The sequence below is a fragment of the Oncorhynchus gorbuscha genome, unplaced genomic scaffold, assembly GCF_021184085.1.
Source record: "Oncorhynchus gorbuscha isolate QuinsamMale2020 ecotype Even-year unplaced genomic scaffold, OgorEven_v1.0 Un_scaffold_1976, whole genome shotgun sequence".
NCBI lineage: Eukaryota > Metazoa > Chordata > Actinopteri > Salmoniformes > Salmonidae > Oncorhynchus > Oncorhynchus gorbuscha.
The window spans coordinates 36,658-62,500 of record NW_025746604.1 but is presented as its reverse complement, the minus strand read 5'-3'; the positions used below and the strand labels follow the sequence as shown (position 1 = coordinate 62,500).

Here is a 25,843-nt window from a genome sequence, read left to right as displayed (position 1 = left end):
GGTGGCTAGTCTAGAGGAGGAGAGACCGGGGGGTAACTAGTCTAGAGGAGGAGAGACCGGGGTGGCTAGTCTAGAGGAGGAGAGACCGGGGTGGCTAGTCTAGAGGAGGAGAGAGTGAACGTGACTAGTCTAGAGGAAAGAAAAGAGACCGGGGGTGGCTAGTCTAGAGGAGGAGAGACCGGGGGTGGCTAGTCTAGAGGAGGAGAGAGTGAACGTGACTAGTCTAGAGGAAAGAAAAGAGACCGGGGGTGGCTAGTCTAGAGGAGAGAAAAGAGACCGGGGTGGCTAGTCTAGAGGAGAAGAGACCGGGGGTGGCTAGTCTAGAGGAGGAGAGACCGGGGGTAACTAGTCTAGAGGAAAGAAAAGAGACCGGGGTGGCTAGTCTAGAGGAAAGAAAAGAGACCGGGGGTGGCTAGTCTAGAGGAAAGAAAAGAGACCGGGGTGGCTAGTCTAGAGGAGAAGAGACCGGGGGTGGCTAGTCTAGAGGAGGAGAGACCGGGGTAACTAGTCTAGAGGAAAGAAAAGAGACACGGGGGTGGCTAGTCTAGAGGAAAGAAAAGAGACCGGGGGTGGCTAGTCTAGAGGAAAGAAAAGAGACCGGGGTGGCTAGTCTAGAGGAAAGAAAAGAGACCGGGGGTGACTAGTCTAGAGGAGAAGAGACCGGGGTGGCTAGTCTAGAGGAGAGAAAAGAGACTGGGAGTGGCTAGTCTAGAGGAGGAGAGAGTGAACGTGACTAGTCTAGAGGAAAGAAAAGAGACCGGGGGTGGCTAGTCTAGAGGAAAGAAAAGAGACCGGGGTGGCTAGTCTAGAGGAAAGAAAAGAGACCGGGGTGGCTAGTCTAGAGGAGAAGAGACCGGGGGTGGCTAGTCTAGAGGAGAAGAGACCGGGGTGGCTAGTCTAGAGGAAAGAAAAGAGACCGGGGGTGGCTAGTCTAGAGGAAAGAAAAGAGACCGGGGGTGACTAGTCTAGAGGAGAAGAGACCGGGGGTGGCTAGTCTAGAGGAGAGAAAAGAGACTGGGAGTGGCTAGTCTAGAGGAGGAGAGAGTGAACGTGACTAGTCTAGAGGAAAGAAAAGAGACCGGGGGTGGCTAGTCTAGAGGAGGAGAGACCGGGGGTGGCTAGTCTAGAGGAGAGAAAAGAGACCGGGGTGGCTAGTCTAGAGGAAAGAAAAGAGACCGGGGGTGACTAGTCTAGAGGAGAAGAGACCGGGGGTGGCTAGTCTAGAGGAGAGAAAAGAGACTGGGAGTGGCTAGTCTAGAGGAGAGAAAAGAGACTGGGGGTGGCTAGTCTAGAGGAAAGAAAAGAGACCGGGGGTGGCTAGTCTAGAGGAAAGAAAAGAGACCGGGGTGGCTAGTCTAGAGGAGAAGAGACCGGGGTGGCTAGTCTAGAGGAAAGAAAAGAGACCGGGGTAACTAGTCTAGAGGAAAGAAAAGAGACCGGGGTGGCTAGTCTAGAGGAGAAGAGACCGGGGTGGCTAGTCTAGAGGAAAGAAAAGAGACCGGGGGTAACTAGTCTAGAGGAAAGAAAAGAGACCGGGGTGGCTAGTCTAGAGGAGAAGAGACCGGGGTAACTAGTCTAGAGGAGAGAAAAGAGACCGGGGGGGGTGGCTAGTCTAGAGGAAAGAAAAGAGACCGGGGGTGGCTAGTCTAGAGGAGAAGAGACCGGGGTAACTAGTCTAGAGGAGAGAAAAGAGACCGGGGGTGGCTAGTCTAGAGGAGAAGAGACCGGGGGTGGCTAGTCTAGAGGAAAGAAAAGAGACCGGGGGTGGCTAGTCTAGAGGAGGAGAGACCGGGGTGGCTAGTCTAGAGGAGGAGAGACCGGGGTGGCTAGTCTAGAGGAAAGAAAAGAGACCGGGGTGGCTAGTCTAGAGGAGGAGAGACCGGGGTGGCTAGTCTAGAGGAGGAGAGACCGGGGTGGCTAGTCTAGAGGAGAAGAGACCGGGGTAACTAGTCTAGAGGAGAGAAAAGAGACCGGGGTGGCTAGTCTAGAGGAGAGAAAAGAGAGAGGGGGTGGCTAGTCTAGAGGAGGAGAGACCGGGGGTGGCTAGTCTAGAGGAGAAGAGACCGGGGGTAACTAGTCTAGAGGAGAGAAAAGAGACCGGGGGTGGCTAGTCTAGAGGAGAAGAGACCGGGGGTGGCTAGTCTAGAGGAGAGAAAAGAGACCGGGGGTGGCTAGTCTAGAGGAGGAGAGACCGGGGGTGGCTAGTCTAGAGGAGAAGAGACCGGGAGTGACTAGTCTAGAGGAAAGAAAAGAGACCGGGAGTGGCTAGTCTAGAGGAAAGAAAAGAGACCGGGAGTGGCTAGTCTAGAGGAGAAGAGACCGGGGGTGACTAGTCTAGAGGAAAGAAAAGAGACCGGGGGTGGCTAGTCTAGAGGAGAGAAAAGAGACCGGGGGTGGCTAGTCTAGAGGAGAAGAGACCGGGGGTGGCTAGTCTAGAGGAGAAGAGACCGGGGGTGGCTAGTCTAGAGGAGAAGAGACCGGGGGAGACTAGTCTAGAGGAGAAGAGACCGGGGGTGACTAGTCTAGAGGAGAAGAGACCGGGGGTGGCTAGTCTAGAGGAGAGAAAAGAGACCGGGGGTGGCTAGTCTAGAGGAGAAGAGACCGGGGGAGATGGACCCACTGGTTGCCCTCTAGGCTACAGAGAGCTGGTAGTTCCATCCACCAAACTACCAGGTGTGAAACAGGGAAGGGACTCAGGGGGTATGCTAATTTGGTATAGAGCAGACCTAACTCACACCATTAAATTAATCAAAATAGGAACATTTTACATTTGGCTAGAAATTCAAAAGGAAATGATCTTAACAGAGAATAATGTCCTCCTGTGTGCAACCTATAACCCCCACTAGAATCCCCATACTTTAATGAAGACAGCTTCTCCATCCTGGAGGGGGAAATCAATAATTTCCAGGCCCAGGGACATGTACTAGTCTGTGGCGACCTTAATGCCAGAACCGGACAAGAACCTGACACCCTCAGCACACAGGGGGACAAACACCTGCCTGGAGGTGACAGCATCCCCTCCCCCATATGCCCCCCTAGGCACAACTATGACAACATAACCAACAAAAATGGGTCACAACTCCTGCAGCTCTGTCGCACGCTGGGTATGTACATATTCAATGGTAGGCATTGAGGGGACTCCTATGGTAGGTACACCTTTAGCTCATCTCTTGGTAGTAGTACTGTAGACTACTTTATCACTGACCTCAACCCAGAGTCTCTCAGAGCGTTCACAGTCAGTCCACTGACACCCCTATCAGACCACAGCAAAATCACAGTCTACTTAAACAGAGCAATACTCAATCATGAGGCATCAAAGCCAAAGAAACTGAGTAACATTTTGAAATGCTATAGATGGAGTTTGGAAACCTACCAAAAAAACAATTAGGCAACAACAAATGCAATCCCTTTCAGACAATTTCCTGGGTAAAACATTCCACTGTAATAGTGAAGGTGTAAACTTGGCAGTAGAAAATCTTAACCCTATATTTGACCTCTCAGCTTCCCTAACAAATCTAAAAATCTCAAATAGAAAACACTTCTCCAATATTTTTGGCTCTATAACAAAGAACAAGGAGCAAAAACATATACATGATCAAATACAAATCTTAGAATGAACTATTAAAGACTCCCAGAACCACCTGGATTCTCCAATTACCTTGAATGAGCTACAGGACAAAATAAAAACCCTCCGCCCCAAAAAGGCCTGTGGTGTTGATGTTATCTTCAATGAAATGATCAAATATACAGACAACACATTCCAATTGGCTATACTAAAACTCTTTAACATCATCCTTAGCTCTGGCATCCTTAGCTCTTCCCAATATTTGGAACCAAGGACTGATCACCCAATCCACAAAAAGTGGAGACAAATTTGACTCCAATAACTACCGTGGGATATGCATCAACAGCAACCTTGGGAAAATCCGCTGCATTATCATTAACAGCAGACTCGTACATTTCCTCAGTGAAAACAATGTACTGAGCAAATGTCACATTGGCTTTTACCAAATTACCGTACAACAGACCATGTATTCACCCTGCACACCCTAATTGACAAACAAACAAACCAAAACAAAGGCAAAGTCTTCTCATGCTTTGTTGATTAAAAAAAGCCTTAGACTCAATTTGGCATGAGGGTCTGCTATACAAATTGATGGAAAGTGGTGTTGGGGGTAAAACATACGACATTATAAAATCCATGTACACAAACAACAAGTGTGCGGATAAAATAGGCAAAAAAACACATACATTTCTTCCCACAGGACCGTGGGGTGAGACAGGGATGCAGCTTAAGCCCCACCCTCTTCAACATATATATCAACGAATTGGCGCGGGCACTAGAAAAATCTGCAGCACCCGGCCACACCCTACTAGAATCTGAAGTCAAATGTCTACTGTTTGCTGATGATCTGGTGCTTCTGTCACCAACTAAGGAGGGCCAACAGCAGCACCTAGATATTCTACACAAATTCTGCCAGACCTGGGCCCTGACAGTAAATCTCAGTAAGACCAAAATAATGGTGTTCCAAAAAAAGGTCCAGTCGCCAGGACCACAAATACAAATTCCATCTAGACACTGTTGCCCTAGAGCACACAAAAAACAATACATACCTTGGCCTAAACATCAGCGCCACAGGTAACTTCCACAAAGCTGTGAAAAATCTGAGAGACAAGGCAAGAAGGGCCTTCTATGCCATCAAAAGGAACATAAAATTCAACATACCAATTAGGATCTGGCTAAAAATACTTGAATCAGTTATAGAGCCCTTTATGGTTGTGAGGTCTGGGGTCCGCTCACCAACCACGAATTCACAAAATGGGACAAACACCAAATTGAAACTCTGCATGAAGAATTCTGCAAAAATTCCTCTGTGTACAATGTAGAAAACCAAATAATGCAGAGCAGAATTAGGCCGATACCCGCTAGTTATCAAAATCCAGAAAAGAGACGTTAAATTCTACAACCACCTAAAAGGAAGCGATTCCAAAACCTTCCATAACAAAGCCATCACCTACAGAGAAATTAACCTGGAGAAGAGTCCCCTAAGCATGCTGGTCCTGGGGCTCTGTTCACAAACACAAACAGACCCCACAGAGTCCCAGGACAGCAACAGAATTAGACCCAACCAAATCATGAGAAAAACTAAAAGATAATTACTTGACACATTGAAAATAATTAACAAAAAAACAGAGCAAACTAGAATGCTATTTGGCCCTAAACAGAGAGTACACAGTGGCAGAATAACTGTGCAATCACAGCAGCAAGATTTGTGACCTGTTGCCACAAGAAAAGGGCAACCAGTGAAGAACAAACACCATTGGAAATAAAACCCATTTTCATTTTCCATTTTGTACATTAACTATTTGCACATCATTATAACACTGTATATCGATGTCACATGACATTTGACATGTCTCTTTTCCTTTGAAACTTGTGAGTGTAATGTTTACGGTTCATTTTTAAGGTTTATTTCACTTTTGTTTATTATCTACTTCACTTGCTTTGGCGATGTAAACATGTGTTTTCCATGCCAATAAACCCCCTTGAATTGAGAGAGAGAGAGATGGCAAAAGAGAGAGAGAGGAGGCATACTCCTGCCCTGTGATAGGCTATAATCATTATATGGGTCAACATCTTACATCCTACTTCCTAACAAAGAAGACCAAGGAAGTAATACCAAGAGGACTAAGAAAGTAACACCAAGACACCAAAGTTTGTAATACCAGGAGGACCAAGGAAGTAATACCAAGAGGACCTAGGAAGTAATACCAAGAGGACCAAGGAAGTAATACCAAGAGGACCAAGGAAGTAATACCAAGAGGACCAAGGAAGTAATACCAAGAGGCCCAAGGAAGTAATACCAAGAGGCCCAAGGAAGTAATACCAAGAGGCCCAAGGAAGTAATACCAAGAGGCCCAAGGAAGTAATACCAAGAGGCCCAAGGAAGTAATACCAAGAGGCCCAAGGAAGTAATACCAAGAGGACCAAGGAAGTAATACCAAGAGGACTAAGGAAGTAATACCAAGACACATAAGGAAGTAATACCAAGAGGACTAAGGAAGTAATACCAAGAGGACTAAGGAAGTAATACCAAGAGGACCAAGGAAGTAATACCAAGAGGACCAAGGAAGTAATACCAAGAGGGCTAAGGAAGTAATACCAAGACACATAAGGAAGTAATACCAAGAGGACTAAGGAAGTAATACCAAGACACATAAGGAAGTAATACCAAGAGGACTAAGGAAGTAATACCTAGAGGACTAAGGAAGTAATACCAAGACACATAAGGAAGTAATACCAAGAGGACTAAGGAAGTAATACCAAGACACATAAGGAAGTAATACCAAGACACATAAGGAAGTAATACCAAGAGGACTAAGGAAGTAATACCTAGAGGACTAAGGAAGTAATACCTAGAGGACTAAGGAAGTAATACCTAGAGGACTAAGGAAGGAACCTCTTCAAAACAAACAGAAATATTACAACCCATCTATGACCTGCAGTAGTGACTGAACACCATCCATCTGTTCTCAGAACAGCCTCTATTACATCATCACACTGAATGAATGAAATAAGAGCCTTGTTGCCGCACTGCCAGGTTCACCATGACAACCGAGCTGTAGGGAGGATGGGAGGATGATCCTCGCGTTGCCGTGGCAGCCAGGTTATGTAACAATAGTCTCCACACTGCAGTGGAGGAGGAGGGGGATGTCTCTGTCTGTTATAATGTGGAGGAGCAGGAGGAGGGAGATATCTCTGTCTGTTATAATGTGGAGGAGGAGGAGGAGGAGGAGGGGGGAGATGTCTCTGTCTGTTATAATATGGAGGAGGAGGGGGGAGATGTCTCTGTCTGTTATAATATGGAGGAGGAGGGGGAGATGTCTCTGTCTGTTATAATGTGGAGGAGCAGGAGGAGGGAGATGTCTCTGTCTGTTATAATGTGGAGGAGGAGGAGGGGAGGGGGAGATGTCTCTCTGTTATAATATGGAGGAGGAGGGGGAGATGTCTCTGTCTGTTATAATGTGGAGGAGGAGGAGGGAGATGTCTCTGTCTGTTATAATGTGGAGGAGGAGGAGGGGGAGATGTCTCTGTCTGTTATAATGTGGAGGAGGAGGAGGGAGATGTCTCTGTCTGTTATAATGTGGAGAGCAGGAGGAGGGGAGATGTCTCTGTCTGTTATAATGTGGAGGAGGAGGAGGAGGAGGAGGGGGAGATGTCTCTGTCTGTTATAATGTGGAGGAGGAGGGGGAGATGTCTCTGTCTGTTATAATGTGGAGGAGGAGGGGGAGATGTCTCTGTCTGTTATAATGTAGGGGTGGAGGAGGGGGAGATGTCTCTGTCTGTTATAATGTGGAGGAGGAGGAGGAGGGGGAGATGTCTCTGTCTGTTATAATGTAGGGGTGGAGGAGGGGGAGATGTCTCTGTCTGTTATAATGTGGAGGAGGAGGAGGAGATGTCTCTGTCTGTTATAATGTGGAGGAGGAGAGGAGATCTCTCTGTCTGTTATAATGTGGAGGAGGAGGAGGAGATGTCTCTGTCTGTTATAATGTGGAGGAGGAGGGGGAGATGTCTCTGTCTGTTATAATGTGGAGGAGGAGGGGGAGATGTCTCTGTCTGTTATAATGTGGAGGAGGAGGAGGAGATGTCTCTGTCTGTTATAATGTGGAGGAGGAGGGGGAGATGTCTCTGTCTGTTATAATGTGGAGGAGGAGGGGGAGATGTCTCTGTCTGTTATAATGTGGAGGAGGAGGGGGGAGATGTCTCTGTCTGTTATAATGTGGAGGAGGAGGAGGAGATGTCTCTGTCTGTTATAATGTGGAGGAGGAGGAGGAGATGTCTCTGTCTGTTATAATGTGGAGGAGGAGGAGGGAGATGTCTCTGTCTGTTATAATGTGGAGGAGGAGGGGGAGGAGGGGGGAGATGTCTCTGTCTGTTATAATGTGGAGGAGGAGGAGGAGGAGGGGAGATGTCTCTGTCTGTTATAATGTGGAGGAGGAGGGGGAGATGTCTCTGTCTGTTATAATGTGGAGGAGGAGGGGGAGATGTCTCTGTCTGTTATAATGTGGAGGAGGAGGGGGAGATGTCTCTGTCTGTTATAATGTGGAGGAGGAGGGGGAGGAGGGGGGGGATGTCTCCTCTCCTTTCTTCCCACAGGTCAGAAAAGACATTAAGAAAGCTAACGTCTGTCTCATTGCACTAAGCCTGCAGCTACAGCTAACAACATGTCAGACAGTGGGGATTCCTCCTTAGTAAAGTCAACGAGACAGTCCAGTGTGTTATGTGTGTTACCAGAGTGCTGTAGTCCATTGTGACTCCCCGACCAGCACCTGATTGAATGCAGTCAGTTAAGCAACTGACTAGGTATCCTCCTTTCCCTTCTCTGACAGAGAGTATTATGTTCACACACACACACACACACACACACACACACACACACACACACACACACACACACACACACACACACACACACACACACACACACACACACACACACACACACACACACACACACACACACACACACACACCAGTAGAACTAGTTTTAAAGACAAGGCACATTCCTTGAATACAAACAGCAGATGAAGGACTGAACGTTGTTATTTTGGAGAATGTCTCAACGACGTCTTTTCAGGTTACAAGGTCGTCATTTTTTAATGGGATTTTCTCACCTTTTTCTAACAAAAGGGAATTTGACTGACAGCAGCTGTTGTGTTGTCATCCAGACAATCTCTCTGAGGTCCGCATGTCACTACTACTCTGAGGTGAGGTTCACAGTAAACTATCGTAACCATAGTGATGTGATTCCACTGAAGATCAGATTCACAAAACAAGAAGAAATTCAGCATCTTTACTTTCAAGAAACCAATTTCTCCTCAACTGTTTTCTTAAGGAGAAGTATAATAAATAATGCACAACCATTTCCAAGAACCTTTTGGGGAATAGCAACTTGACTTAACTTTCTTCATAAGTCTATAGTGAAGGACAGAAGACATTTCTTCTTAAGAAGGTTTTGTGAATCCGGCTGTGATGTCATTGTTGCCATCTCCTTGGCAACACAGTTCATGTCAACACATCAGAGACAATCAGCGCTAAACTCAGGGATAAGACACCTTTCTCTCACCGTTCTCACACCGAACACAAAGACAGGTGACAAACACTAATATCAGCCTTTCTCTGTTGCTACGGTAACACAAAACAGTGTGGTGATTGAGTCTGTCTATAACAGAACCACACCCTTCCTTACCTGAGACAGACAAGGTTAAGATTGGGCAAACCTGATCCTAGATCTGTGGTTAAATTAGTTTCTAATGGTTCAGGTTAAGATTGGGCAAACCTGATCCTAGATCTGTGGTTAAGTTAGTTTCTAATGGTTCAGGTTATGATAGGTAATCCGATGCTAGATCTGTGGTTAAGTTAGTTTCTAATGTTTCAGGTTATGATAGGTAATCCGATGCTAGATCTATGGTTAAGTTAGTTTCTAATGGTTCAGGTTAAGATTGGGCAAACCTGATCCTAGATCTGTGGTTAAGTTAGTTTCTAATGGTTCAGGTTATGATAGGTAATCCGATGCTAGACAGATTTGCGGTTGGGGGAAAGCCAAGGGAGTACTTTTTCCACATTTTGTTACGTTACAGCCTTAATCTAAAATTTATTAAATAAATGTTGTTCCTCATCAATCTACACACAATACCCCATAACGACAAGGCGAAAACAGGTTTTTACAAATGTTAGCAAATGTATTAAAATAAAAAAAACAGAAATACCTTATATGAGACTGGAAATTGAGCTCAGGTGCATCCTGTTTCCATTGATCATCCTTGAGATGTTTCTACAACTTGGAGTCCACCTGTGGTGAATTCAATCGATTGGACATGATTTGGAAAGGCACACACCTGTCTATATAAAGGTCCCAGAGTTGAAAGTGCATGTCAGAGCAAAAACCAAGCCATGAGGTCGAAGGAATGGTCCGTAGAGCTCCGAGAAAGGATTGTGTTGAAGCACAGATCTGAGGAAGGGTACCATAACATTTCTGCAGCATTGAATGCCAAAGCGTCACGTCTGGAGGAAACCTGGCACCATCCCTACAGTGAAGCATGGTGGTGGCAGCAGGATGTTTTCAGTGGCAGGAACTGGGAGACTAGTCAGGATCGAGGGAAAGATGAACAGAGCAAAGTACAGAGAGATCCTTGATGAAAACCTGCTCCAGAGCGCTCAGGACCTCAGACTGGGGCAAAGGTTCAGCTTCCAACAGGACAACGACCCTAAGCACACAGCCAAGATAATGCAGGAGTGGCTTCGGGACAAGTCTCAATGTCCTTGAGTGGCCCAGCCAGAGCCTGGACTTGAACCCGATCTAACATCTCTGGTGAGACCTGAAAATAGCTGTGCAGCGACGCTTCTCCTCCCACCTGAAAGAGCTGGAGAGGATCTGCAGAGAAGAATGGGAGAAAATCTGCAAATGTTGTGCAAAGTTTGTAGCATCATACCCAAGACTTGAGGCTGTAATCGCTGCCACAGATGCTTCAACAAAGTACTGAGTAAAGGGTCTGAATACTTCTGGAAATGTGATATTTAAAAACAAAAACCAAATTTAATGTACAAACATGTCTAAAAACCTGTTTTTGCTTTGTCATTATGGCGTACTGTGTGTAGACTGATGAGGGGAAAGAACCATTTCAGAATAAGGCTGTATGTGGGGCAATGGCGTAGGAAGGTTTTCCTACAACCACAGAGTTGTCAGTCACACCCTAGCTGGCTACACCCTGCAGTGCTTTACGTCTGAGGTAAAAGATTTTCCATCCAGAAGAAAATGTCTGTTTGTGCTGCAGCAGAAGGAGCCAGAGACTCATCTGGTATGGAGAGACTCGGCTGGAACACTGGCACATCTGGTATGGAGAGACTCAGCTGGAACACTGGCACATCTGGTATGGAGAGAGACTCAGCTGGAACACTGGCACATCTGGTATGGAGAGACTCAGCTGGAACACTGGCACATCTGGTATGGAGAGAGACTCAGCTGGAACACTGGCACATCTGGTATGGAGAGACTCAGCTGGAACACTGACACATCTGGTATGGAGAGACTCAGCTGGAACACTGACACATCTGGTATAGAAGGAGACTCGGCTGGAACACTGACACATCTGGTATGGAGAGAGACTCAGCTGGAACACTGACACATCTGGTATGGAGAGAGACTCGGCTGGAACACTGGCACATCTGGTATGGAGAGACTCGGCTGGAACACTGACACATCTGGTATGGAGGGAGACTCAGCTGGAACACTGGCACATCTGGTATGGAGGGAGACTCAGCTGGAACACTGGCACATCTGGTATAGAAGGAGACTCAGCTGGAACACTGGCACATCTGGTATGGAGGGAGACTCAGCTGGAACACTGGCACATCTGGTATAGAAGGAGACTCAGCTGGAACACTGGCACATCTGGTATAGAAGGAGACTCGGCTGGAACACTGGCACATCTGGTATGGAGAGAGACTCGGCTGGAACACTAACACATCTGGTATGGAGAGAGACTCAGGTGGAACACTGGCACATCTGGTATGGAGAGAGACTCAGCTGGAACACTGGCACATCTGGTATGGAGAGAGACTCAGCTGGAACACTGAACACTGACACATCTGGTATGGAGAGATACTCTGCTGGAACACTGACACATCTGGTATGGAGGGAGGAAGTATCGCCTTACTAAACACTCCATAGCAGCTCACACACACACACACACACACACACACACACACACACACACACACACACACACACACACACACACACACACACACACACACACACACACACACACACACACACACACACACACACACACACACACACACACACACACACCTTACAGCGCAAAGGTCACAAACACACATTTTAGAACTAAGAGCTCACAGTGACATATTGTAGATTCTACCAACCTATGGCTGGTTAAAACAGGATGTGAAACAGAACAGAATCAACAAGGGGCTTTTTCTAAAACTGTGACCTCCAGTCTCTCAGTCACAACACCGGCCCACAATAGCACAACAACGCAGCCTACACCCAAACACATCCTTTCAGATGAGATGCAACACCATTCTGCACCTATGTGAGAGACGGATAGACACCAGCTTATTCCATCACAGCTCATACAGTGATGTAAGTCTATTATAGACTTCACTAGCTCATGTGACTGGGGCTAAATAAAACCAACTATCCTAAGCAGGCAAGGCTGGACTGGGACGTGTGACATGACTGGATCCTGTCCTTTGTTGACTCCTAAATGGTACCCTATTCCCTATGGCGTCTGGTCAAAAGTTGTGTACTATGTAGGGAGTAGGGTGCCATTTGGAACAGATCCATAGCCCAGATCAGGTGAGGGTTAATGAGATCACACTGCAGTGACAGAATGACAGACAGCATTCCGGTCTGGACAGCACCCATCTCATAACATACACTCCCCCTTAACAGTCTGGACAGCACCCACCACATAACATACACTCCCCGTTAACAGTCTGGACAGCACCCACCACATAACATACACTCCCCCTTAACAGTCTGGACAGCACCCACCACATAACATAACATAACATACACTCCCCCTTAACAGTCTGGACAGCACCCACCACATAACATACACTCCCCCTTAACAGTCTGGACAGCACCCATCACATAACATAACATACACTCCCCTTAACAGTCTGGACAGCACCCATCACATAACATAACATACACATCTAACAGTCTGGACAGCACCCACCACATAACATAACATACACTCCCCCTTAACAGTCTGGACAGCACCCATCACATAACATAACATACACTCCCCCTTAACAGTCTGGACAGCACCCACCACATAACATACACTCCCCCTTAACAGTCTGGACAGCACCCATCACATAACATAACATAACATAACATAACATACACTCCCCCTTAACAGTCTGGACAGCACCCATCACATAACATAACATAACATACACTCCCCCTTAACAGTCTGGACAGCACCCACCACATAACATAACATACACTCCCCCTTAACAGTCTGGACAGCACCCACCACATAACATACACATCTGGTTAACAGTCTGACAGCACCCACCACATAACATACACTCCCCTTAACAGTCTGGACAGCACCCACCACATAACATAACATAACATACACTCCCCCTTAACAGTCTGGACAGCACCCACCACATAACATACACTCCCCCTTAACAGTCTGGACAGCACCCATCACATAACATAACATACACTCCCCCTTAACAGTCTGGACAGCACCCATCACATAACATAACATACACTCCCCCTTAACAGTCTGGACAGCACCCACCACATAACATAACATACACTCCCCCTTAACAGTCTGGACAGCACCCATCACATAACATAACATACACTCCCCCTTAACAGTCTGGACAGCACCCACCACATAACATACACTCCCCCTTAACAGTCTGGACAGCACCCATCACATAACATAACATAACATACACTCCCCCTTAACAGTCTGGACAGCACCCACCACATAACATAACATAACATACACTCCCCCTTAACAGTCTGGACAGCACCCACCACATAACATACACTCCCCCTTAACAGTCTGGACAGCACCCATCATATAACATAACATACACTCCCCCTTAACAGTCTGGACAGCACCCATCACATAACATAACATACACTCCCCCTTAACAGTCTGGACAGCACCCACCATATAACATAACATACACTCCCCTTAACAGTCTGGACAGCACCCACCACATAACATAACATACACTCCCCTTAACAGTCTGGACAGCACCCACCACATAACATAACATAACATACACTCCCCCTTAACAGTCTGGACAGCACCCACCACATAACATAACATACACTCCCCCCTTAACAGTCTGGACAGCACCCATCACATAACATAACATAACATAACATACACTCCCCCTTAACAGTCTGGACAGCACCCATCACATAACATAACATACACTCCCCCTTAACAGTCTGGACAGCACCCACCACATAACATAACATACACTCCCCCTTAACAGTCTGGACAGCACCCATCACATAACATAACATACACTCCCCCTTAACAGTCTGGACAGCACCCACCACATAACATACACTCCCCCTTAACAGTCTGGACAGCACCCATCACATAACATAACATAACATAACATAACATACACTCCCCCTTAACAGTCTGGACAGCACCCATCACATAACATAACATAACATACACTCCCCTTAACAGTCTGGACAGCACCCACCACATAACATAACATACACTCCCCCTTAACAGTCTGGACAGCACCCACCACATAACATACACTCCCCCTTAACAGTCTGGACAGCACCCACCACATAACATACACTCCCCCTTAACAGTCTGGACAGCACCCATCACATAACATAACATAACATAACATACACTCCCCCTTAACAGTCTGGACAGCACCCATCACATAACATAACATACACTCCCCCTTAACAGTCTGGACAGCACCCACCACATAACATAACATAACATACACTCCCCCTTAACAGTCTGGACAGCACCCACCACATAACATACACTCCCCCTTAACAGTCTGGACAGCACCCATCATATAACATAACATACACTCCCCCTTAACAGTCTGGACAGCACCCATCACATAACATAACATACACTCCCCCTTAACAGTCTGGACAGCACCCACCATATAACATAACATACACTCCCCCTTAACAGTCTGGACAGCACCCACCACATAACATAACATACACTCCCCCTTAACAGTCTGGACAGCACCCACCACATAACATAACATAACATACACTCCCCCTTAACAGTCTGGACAGCACCCACCACATAACATAACATACACTCCCCCTTAACAGTCTGGACAGCACCCACCACATAACATACACTCCCCGTTAACAGTCTGGACAGCACCCATCACATAACATAACATACACTCCCCCTTAACAGTCTGGACAGCACCCACCACATAACATAACATACACTCCCCCTTAACAGTCTGGACAGCACCCATCACATAACATACACTCCCCCTTAACAGTCTGGACAGCACCCACCACATAACATAACATACACTCCCCCTTAACAGTCTGGACAGCACCCACCACATAACATAACATACACTCCCCCTTAACAGTCTGGACAGCACCCACCACATAACATACACTCCCCCTTAACAGTCTGGACAGCACCCACCACATAACATACACTCCCCCTTAACAGTCTGGACAGCACCCACCACATAACATAACATACACTCCCCCTTAACAGTCTGGACAGCACCCACAACATAACATACACTCCCCCTTAACAGTCTGGACAGCACCCACCACATAACATAACATACACTCCCACCGTAGCCTTCTAATAAACTGAGTATAAAAAACATTAAGGACACCTGCTCTTTCCAGAACAGGCTGACCAGGTGAATCCTGGTGAAATCTATGATCCCTTATTTACGTCACTTGTTAAATCCACTTCAGTCAGTGTAGATGAAGGGGAGGAGACCGGTTAAAGGGAGTTTTAAGCCTTGAGACAGTTCAGACTTGGATTGTGTATGTGTGCCATTCAGAGGGTGAATAGACAAGACCTAAATATTTAAGTGCCTTGGAACAGCATGGTAGTAGGCGCCAGGCGCACCGGTTTGTGTCAAGAACTGCAACGCTGCTGGGTTTTTCACGCTCAACAGTTTCCTGTGTATATCAATATTGGTCGACCACCCAAAGGACATCCAGCCAACTTGACACAACTGTGGGAAGCATTAGAGTCAACATGGACCAGCCTCCCTGTGGAGGGGGGTTTATTTGAAACATGTATTTAATATTTGGTATACTCCGTGTATATCATATCACCCCCGGTCTAGCCCAACTCCTAACCAGATATTTCACCCTTGTTATAGCCCAACTCCTAACCAGATATATCACCCTCGTTAAAGCCCAACACCTGACCAGATATACTGCATCACCCTCGTTATAGCCCAACTCCTAACCATATATATCACCCTCGTTATAGCCCAACACCTGACCAGATATACTGTATCACCCTCGTTATAGCCCAACTCCTAAACAGATACATCACCCTTGTTATAGCCCAAAGCTAGACCATATATACTGTATCACCCCCGTAATAGCCAAACGCCTGACCAGAAACTGTATCACCCTCATTATAGCCCAACGCCTGACCAGAAACTGTATCACCCCCGTAATAGCCCAACACCTGACCAGATAAACTGTATCACCCCCGTAATAGCCCAACGCCTGACCAGATATACTGTATCACCCCCGTAATAGCCCAACACCTGACCAGATAAACTGTATCACCCCCGTAATAGCCCAACACCTGACCAGATATACTATATCACCCCCGTAATAGCCGAACACCTGACCAGATATACTGTATCTCCCTCATTATAGCCCAACACCTGACCAGAAACTATCACCCCCGTAATAGCCCAACTCCTGACCAGATATACGGCATCACCCTCGTTATAGCCCAACACCTGACCAGATAAACTGTATCACCCCCGTAATAGCCCAATGCCTGACCAGGATGTTTCCCCTCTAGGTGTCTGACTGGAAGAGATCGACTCAGAATGAATCAGACATTTGTGCCAACTGATGGAAAAGATTAGAAGCCTGTTTTAAACACATTCAATTCCAGGAGTGCTAGTTTATTGTGAAGCGCAAAGTAGCTATGAAGGAGCTAAGAAAACACAAGATTAAGATACAGGCCGATAGTATTGGAAGAGACTAGCGGCCTGTCCAGGGGGTGCACCTGTATCAAGCTGTGTCATGCTACAGAAACAGGAGATGGGCTCCTGCTCCTAAGAGCCACTCTCCTAGGAGCAGTCCTTTTCCCATAAACCTCTCCACAGTGAGGGAAGTGAAACGTCTCGTTGTAAAGGGCACAAAGCCACGAGGGGGGAGAGAGAGAGAGAGAAAGAATAACGGAGAGGGATAAGAGAAGGTGAAGAGAAATGGATAGAAAGACAGATCAATGGAGAGTAATAAGGAGAAAGACAGACACAGAGGTAGAGATCGATAGAGACATTGCTCTCTCTCTTGTTATGTCTCTATCCATTTTTCTACCCACGTGTCTCTGTCTTTCTCCTTACTTTTTATCCATTTCTCTTTTCCTTCTCCATGTCTCTCCATTTTGCTCTCCCTCCCTACGGTCTCTCTCTCTCTTGTTATGTCTCTATCCATTTTTCTACCCACATGTCTCTGTCTTTCTCCTTACTTTTTATCCATTTCTCTTTTCCTTCTCCATGTCTCTCCATTTTGCTCTCCCTCCCTACGGTCTCTCTCTCTCTTGTTATGTCTCTATCCATTTTTCTACCCACATGTCTCTGTCTTTCTCCTTACTTTTTATCCATTTCTCTTTTCCTTCTCCATGTCTCTCCATTTTGCTCTCCCTCCCTACGGTCTCTCTCTCTCTGCTGAGTCTCTGTCTCAGAGGAGGGCTGTAGGTTCATGTCATAACATGTTCTGCTAACAGCTAGCAGGGTTGAGTCATTCCCATTCAAACACACTAGGAGTTGTTTGGACCTGACTGACGAACTGACTGACTGCTCTCTATCATTCTCTACCTGTCCCTCTCTCTGTCTTGTTCTGTCAGTCCGAATCCACGCGCCATCTCCTCCGAATCCACGCGCCACCTCCTCCGAATCCACGCGCCACCTCCTCCGAATCCACGCGCCACCTCCTCCGAATCCACGCGCCACCTCCTCAGAATCCACGCGCCACCTCCTCAGAATCCACGCGCCACCTCCTCCGAATCCACGCGCCACCTCCTCCGAATCCACGCGCCACCTCCTCCGAATCCACGCGCCACCTCCTCCGAATCCACGCGCCACCTCCTCCGAATCCACGCGCCACCTCCTCCGAATCCACGCGCCACCTCCTCCGAATCCACGCGCCACCTCCTCAGAATCCACGCGCCACCTCCTCAGAATCCACGCGCCACCTCCTCAGAATCCACGCGCCACCTCCTCAGAATCCACGCGCCACCTCCTCAGAATCCACGCGCCACCTCCTCAGAATCCACGCGCCACCTCCTCCGAATCCACGCGCCACCTCCTCCGAATCAACACGACCTCCTCCGAATCAACACGACCTCCTCCGAATCAACACCACCTCCTCCGAATCAACACCACCTCCTCCGAATCAACACCACCTCCTCCGAATCAACACCACCTCCTCTGAATCAACTCTACAGCCCTGCTCAGAATAGTTTTCATGATGGTCCTGTATGGGGAGGCTGACAGGCGAACATTAGGGAGCCGTTACACCAGCAGGTTAATAATGCCTGGCTCTTTCACCGCTCTTTACTTCATTGAGAAAAGACCAATAGACTCATACAGACCTTCCCATTTCATCCCTAACTAGTAATAGACAGCAGCACCTTAATCATCTAGCCTGAATAGAAGTAGTTATCATTGAGAAAAGACCAATAGACTCATACAGACCTTCCCATTTCATCCCTAACTAGTAATAGACAACAGCACCTTAATCATCTAGCCTGAATAGAAGTAGTTATCATTGAGAAAAGACCAATAGACTCATACAGACCTTCCCATTTCATCCCTAACTAGTAATAGACAACAGCACCTTAATCATCTAGCCTGAATAGAAGTCTAGCCTGGAATAGAAGTAGTTATCATTGAGAAAAGACCAATAGACTCATACAGACCTTCCCATTTCATCCCTAACTAGTAATAGACAGCAGCACCTTAATCATCTAGCCTGAATAGAAGTAGTTATCATTGAGAAAAGACCAATAGACTCATACAGACCTTCCCATTTCATCCCTAACTAGTAATAGACAGCAGCACCTTAATCATCTAGCCTGAATAGAAGTAGTTATCATTGAGAAAAGACCAATAGACTCATACAGACCTTCCCATTTCATCCCTAACTAGTAATAGACAACAGCACCTTAATCATCTAGCCTGAATAGAAGTAGTTATCATTGAGAAAAGACCAATAGACTCATACAGACCTTCCCATTTCATCCCTAACTAGTAATAGACAACAGCACCTTAATCATCTAGCCTGAATAGAAGTAGTTATCATTGAGAAAAGACCAATAGACTCATACAGACCTTCCCATTTCATCCCTTAACTAGTAATAGACAGCAGCACCTTAATCATCTAGCCTGAATAGAAGTAGTTATCATTGAGAAAAGACCAATAGACTCATACAGACCTTCCCATTTCATCCCTAACTAGTAATAGACAGCAGCACCTTAATCATCTAGCCTGAATAGAAGTAGTTATCATTGAGAAAAGACCAATAGACTCATACAGACCTTCCCATTTCATCCCTAACTAGTAATAGACAGCAGCACCTTAATCATCTAGCCTGAATAGAAGTAGTTATCATTGAGAAAAGACCAATAGACTCATACAGACCTTCCCATTTCATCCCTAACTAGTAATAGACAACAGCACCTTAATCATCTAGCCTGAATAGAAGTAGTTATCATTGAGAAAAGACCAATAGACTCATACAGACCTTCCCATTTCATCCCTAACTAGTAATAGACAACAGCACCTTAATCATCTAGCCTGAATAGAAGTAGTTATCATTGAGAAAAGACCAATAGACTCATACAGACCTTCCCATTTCATCCCTAACTAGTAATAGACAGCAGCACCTTAATCATCTAGCCTGAATAGAAGTAGTTATCATTGAGAAAAGACCAATAGACTCATACAGACCTTCCCATTTCATCCCTAACTAGTAATAGACAGCAGCACCTTAATCATCTAGCCTGAATAGAAGTAGTTATCATTGAGAAAAGACCAATAGACTCATACAGACCTTCCCATTTCATCCCTAACTAGTAATAGACACAGCACCTTAATCATCTAGCCTGAATAGAAGTAGTTATCATTGAGAAAAGACCAATAGACTCATACAGACCTTCCCATTTCATCCCTAACTAGTAATAGACAACAGCACCTTAATCATCTAGCCTGAATAGAAGTAGTTATCATTGAGAAAAGACCAATAGACTCATACAGACCTTCCCATTTCATCCCTAACTAGTAATAGACAACAGCACCTTAATCATCTAGCCTGAATAGAAGTAGTTATCATTGAGAAAAGACCAATAGACTCATACAGACCTTCCCATTTCATCCCTAACTAGTAATAGACAGCAGCACCTTAATCATCTAGCCTGAATAGAAGTAGTTATCATTGAGAAAAGACCAATAGACTCATACAGACCTTCCCATTTCATCCCTAACTAGTAATAGACAACAGCACCTTAATCATCTAGCCTGAATAGAAGTAGTTATCATTGAGAAAAGACCAATAGACTCATACAGACCTTCCCATTTCATCCCTAACTAGTAATAGACAACAGCACCTTAATCATCTAGCCTGAATAGAAGTAGTTATCATTGAGAAAAGACCAATAGACTCATACAGACCTTCCCATTTCATCCCTAACTAGTAATAGACAGCAGCACCTTAATCATCTAGCCTGAATAGAAGTAGTTATCATTGAGAAAAGACCAATAGACTCATACAGACCTTCCCATTTCATCCCTAACTAGTAATAGACAGCAGCACCTTAATCATCTAGCCTGAATAGAAGTAGTTATCATTGAGAAAAGACCAATAGACTCATACAGACCTTCCCATTTCATCCCTAACTAGTAATAGACAGCAGCACCTTAATCATCTAGCCTGAATAGAAGTAGTTATCATTGAGAAAAGACCAATAGACTCATACAGACCTTCCCATTTCATCCCTAACTAGTAATAGACAACAGCACCTTAATCATCTAGCCTGAATAGAAGTAGTTATCATTGAGAAAAGACCAATAGACTCATACAGACCTTCCCATTTCATCCCTAACTAGTAATAGACAGCAGCACCTTAATCATCTAGCCTGAATAGAAGTAGTTATCATTGAGAAAAGACCAATAGACTCATACAGACCTTCCCATTTCATCCCTAACTAGTAATAGACAACAGCACCTTAATCATCTAGCCTGAATAGAAGTAGTTATCATTGAGAAAAGACCAATAGACTCATACAGACCTTCCCATTTCATCCCTAACTAGTAATAGACAGCAGCACCTTAATCATCTAGCCTGAATAGAAGTAGTTATCATTGAGAAAAGACCAATAGACTCATACAGACCTTCCCATTTCATCCCTAACTAGTAATAGACAGCAGCACCTTAATCATCTAGCCTGAATAGAAGTAGTTATCATTGAGAAAAGACCAATAGACTCATACAGACCTTCCCATTTCATCCCTAACTAGTAATAGACAACAGCACCTTAATCATCTAGCCTGAATAGAAGTAGTTATCATTGAGAAAAGACCAATAGACTCATACAGACCTTCCCATTTCATCCCTAACTAGTAATAGACAACAGCACCTTAATCATCTAGCCTGAATAGAAGTAGTTATCATTGAGAAAAGACCAATAGACTCATACAGACCTTCCCATTTCATCCCTAACTAGTAATAGACAGCAGCACCTTAATCATCTAGCCTGAATAGAAGTAGTTATCATTGAGAAAAGACCAATAGACTCATACAGACCTTCCCATTTCATCCCTAACTAGTAATAGACAGCAGCACCTTAATCATCTAGCCTGAATAGAAGTAGTTATCATTGAGAAAAGACCAATAGACTCATACAGACCTTCCCATTTCATCCCTAACTAGTAATAGACAACAGCACCTTAATCATCTAGCCTGAATAGAAGTAGTTATCATTGAGAAAAGACCAATAGACTCATACAGACCTTCCCATTTCATCCCTAACTAGTAATAGACAACAGCACCTTAATCATCTAGCCTGAATAGAAGTAGTTATCATTGAGAAAAGACCAATAGACTCATACAGACCTTCCCATTTCATCCCTAACTAGTAATAGACAGCAGCACCTTAATCATCTAGCCTGAATAGAAGTAGTTATCATTGAGAAAAGACCAATAGACTCATACAGACCTTCCCATTTCATCCCTAACTAGTAATAGACAGCAGCACCTTAATCATCTAGCCTGAATAGAAGTAGTTATCATTGAGAAAAGACCAATAGACTCATACAGACCTTCCCATTTCATCCCTAACTAGTAATAGACAGCAGCACCTTAATCATCTAGCCTGAATAGAAGTAGTTATCATTGAGAAAAGACCAATAGACTCATACAGACCTTCCCATTTCATCCCTAACTAGTAATAGACAACAGCACCTTAATCATCTAGCCTGAATAGAAGTAGTTATCATTGAGAAAAGACCAATAGACTCATACAGACCTTCCCATTTCATCCCTAACTAGTAATAGACAGCAGCACCTTAATCATCTAGCCTGAATAGAAGTAGTTATCATTGAGAAAAGACCAATAGACTCATACAGACCTTCCCATTTCATCCCTAACTAGTAATAGACAACAGCACCTTAATCATCTAGCCTGAATAGAAGTAGTTATCATTGAGAAAAGACCAATAGACTCATACAGACCTTCCCATTTCATCCCTAACTAGTAATAGACAGCAGCACCTTAATCATCTAGCCTGAATAGAAGTAGTTATCATTGAGAAAAGACCAATAGACTCATACAGACCTTCCCATTTCATCCCTAACTAGTAATAGACAACAGCACCTTAATCATCTAGCCTGAATAGAAGTACTTATGCATACAGTATGACTGGATCAATCAACTAAAACACTAATAAATATGTTTCCTGACCAGAATAAAAACCGGTTCTGTTTTCAGCCTACTGAGACCCTGTGGTCTATGATGTAATGTAGACGGTACTGAGCGGTCGGGTCAGCCACAGTGAAGGACGCAGGCAGGACACAGAGAGGTACACAACAACATTAATAATAGCCTCCATCTGTCTGTGTGTGTGTGTGTGTCCGTCCAGTACCAGGGATCTGTTACATCAGTGCTGGCCACAGACCTCAGCATAAGGACAGGCTTACTGTGTGTTGCTTGGTTACAAAGCCTACAGCTAAAAAAAATGACTTGATGACTCCGGTATTAAAACGATCATAAACTGGTCTAAACTCAAACTGAAACAGCAGGTAACCCTATCAAAACCACCAACTGTCTGTCAGTCTATTAACAGCAGGTAACCCTATCAAAACCACCAACTGTCTGTCAGTCTATTAACAGCAGGTAACCCTATCAAAACCACCAACTGTCTGTCAGTCTATTAACAGCAGGTAACCCTATCAAAACCACCAACTGTCTGTCAGTCTATTAACAGCAGGTAACCCTATCAAAACCACCAACTGTCTGTCAGTCTATTAACAGCAGGTAACCCTATCAAAACGTCTGTCAGTCTATTAACAGCAGGTAACCCTATCAAAACGTCTGTCTGTCTGTCTGTCTGTCTGTCTGTCTGTCTGTCTGTCTGTCTGTCTGTCTGTCTGTCTGTCTGTCTGTCTGTCTGTCTGTCTGTCTGTCTGTCTGTCTGTCTGTCTGTCTGTCTGTCTGTCTGTCTGTCTGTCTGTCTGTCTGTCTGTCTGTCTGTCTGTCTGTCTGTCTGTCTGTCTGTCTGTCTGTCTGTCTGTCTGTCTGTCTGTCTGTCTGTCTGTCTGTCTGTCTACATTGTTTATTTTCTCTCTCTTCACTCCTCTGAGGTAAAATAGACACGGGATCCTGTTGGAAGGAATCAAGCAATCAAAGATAAATACAACAGAAACAAGAGGATTCTTACCTTCTTCTGGTACCAGACCACAGCATCTCTCACTTTGGACGCCATTTACATGTCAGAGGTCACCAGCTGGGGCATTTTAGGCTGTAAAACGGAGAGAACGAGAGAGAGAGAGAGATCAGTCAATGAGGAGTCTGTGTTGCTCCGCATAGCTTTTAAAGCCTCCACCTGCTGGGCAGGTGTGTCATGCTCTGTGACATCACACACACACACACACACACCACACACCACACACCTCATTAATAGTGGGGCGAGCCTTTGAGAGGATCAGGCAGTCTCTCTTGACAGTACCTTGGCTCCCGCGACATATACACACACACACACACACAAAGTGAAGAAGCTAATTAGGAAGCTGGCGGTGCTGTGTTGCTGCCACCATCCTATTCATATTCAATACCAGACACACAGAGCGGTCAGCAGAGAAGCTGGTCTGGTAAGAGCTCAGACTGAGGGGAGTTAAGTCAGTCTCTCTCTCTAAACAGATGGGCTGTTATGTGAAGGGGAGTCAGTCTCTCTCTCTAAACAGATGGGCTGTTATGTGAAGGGGAGTCAGTCTCTCTCTCTAAACAGATGGGCTGTTATGTGAAGGGGAGTCAGTCTCTCTCTCTAAACAGATGGGCTGTTATGTGAAGGGGAGTCAGTCTCTCTCTCTAAACAGATGGGCTGTTATGTGAAGGGGAGTCAGTCTCTCTCTAAACAGATGGGCTGTTATGTGAAGGGGAGTCAGTCTCTCTATCTAAACAGATGGGCTGTTATGTGAAGGGGAGTCAGTCTCTCTCTCTAAACAGATGGGCTGTTATGTGAAGGGGAGTCAGTCTCTCTCTCTAAACAGATGGGCTGTTATGTGAAGGGGAGTCAGTCTCTCGCTCTAAACAGATGTCAAACCGTTTGCTCTTTCCATCTGACAGTGTTGAGTTTGGGAAACCCTGCTCTAGGGTTTTAAGTACACTTGGACATGTTTAAGTACACTATGATGTTTTTAAGTACACTTGGACATGTTTAAGTACACTACGATGTTTTGAAGTACACTTGGACATGTTTAAGTACACTACGATGTTTTGAAGTACACTTGGACATGTTTAAGTACACTACGATGTTTTGAAGTACACTTGGACATGTTTAAGTACACTACGATGTTTTGAAGTACACTTGGACATGTTTAAGTACACTACGATGTTTTGAAGTACACTTGGACATGTTTAAGTACACTACGATGTTTTGAAGTACACTTGGACATGTTTAAGTACACTACGATGTTTTGAAGTACACTTGGACATGTTTAAGTACACTACGATGTTTTGAAGTACACTTGGACATGTTTAAGTACACTACGATGTTTTGAAGTACACTTGGACATGTTTAAGTACACTACGATGTTTTTAAGTACACTTGGACATGTTTAAGTACACTACGATGTTTTTAAGTACACTTGGACATTTTTAAGTACACTACGATGTTTTGAAGTACACTTGGACATGTTTAAGTACACTACGATGTTTTGAAGTACACTTGGACATGTTTAAGTACACTACGATGTTTTGAAGTACACTTGGACATGTTTAAGTACACTACGATGTTTTGAAGTACACTTGGACATGTTTAAGTACACTACGATGTTTTGAAGGGTCTTCTTGTTTTGTCTTCTGGCTCTGCACAATAGCTGAGTGTGTGTTACACCACATCTCATTCAGCACACACACATTCTGTGATGACTCTTTTCCACCTTCAGCGTTTGATTGAGCCTGGCATTGTGTGCTAGATGGGCGGTGTAAAGGGGTTGGCACTTTTGGGACTATTATATTCCACCAGGCAAGCGTAGTCAAGCGCAGCAGAGTTACTTGGAAGAAAACAAACGTTATTTCCCAGGTCTGACAGCGGTTGGTACCCCTCAATAGAACTGTCGTGGTCCAGGAGGAAAGTGGTGTTCCTAGAATATAAATACTATTTCTCACAGAGACTATTTATAGCTAGGAGGAAATGTCTGTTTTTCTTAAAGAGAGGTCTCATTCCTGACTGATTACACTGTTGCTAGGATGCTCCTCCCAGTCCAATCCTTCTGCTCTATTTCTCTCTCTGTGTGTGTGTGTGTGTGTGT

General features: G+C 45.0%; 1 long non-coding RNA gene across 1 annotated transcript in view; it reads right to left on the bottom strand.

The window, feature by feature from the left end:
• The window catches only part of LOC124024627, a 54,159-nt gene extending 30,264 nt beyond the window's left edge, over positions 1-23,895 (bottom strand). Inside the window, exon 1 of the long non-coding RNA XR_006837035.1 lies at positions 23,752-23,895. This is a non-coding gene — a long non-coding RNA (uncharacterized LOC124024627). The remainder of the gene's footprint in view (positions 1-23,751) is intronic.
• Positions 23,896-25,843: the final 1,948 nt, after the last annotated feature.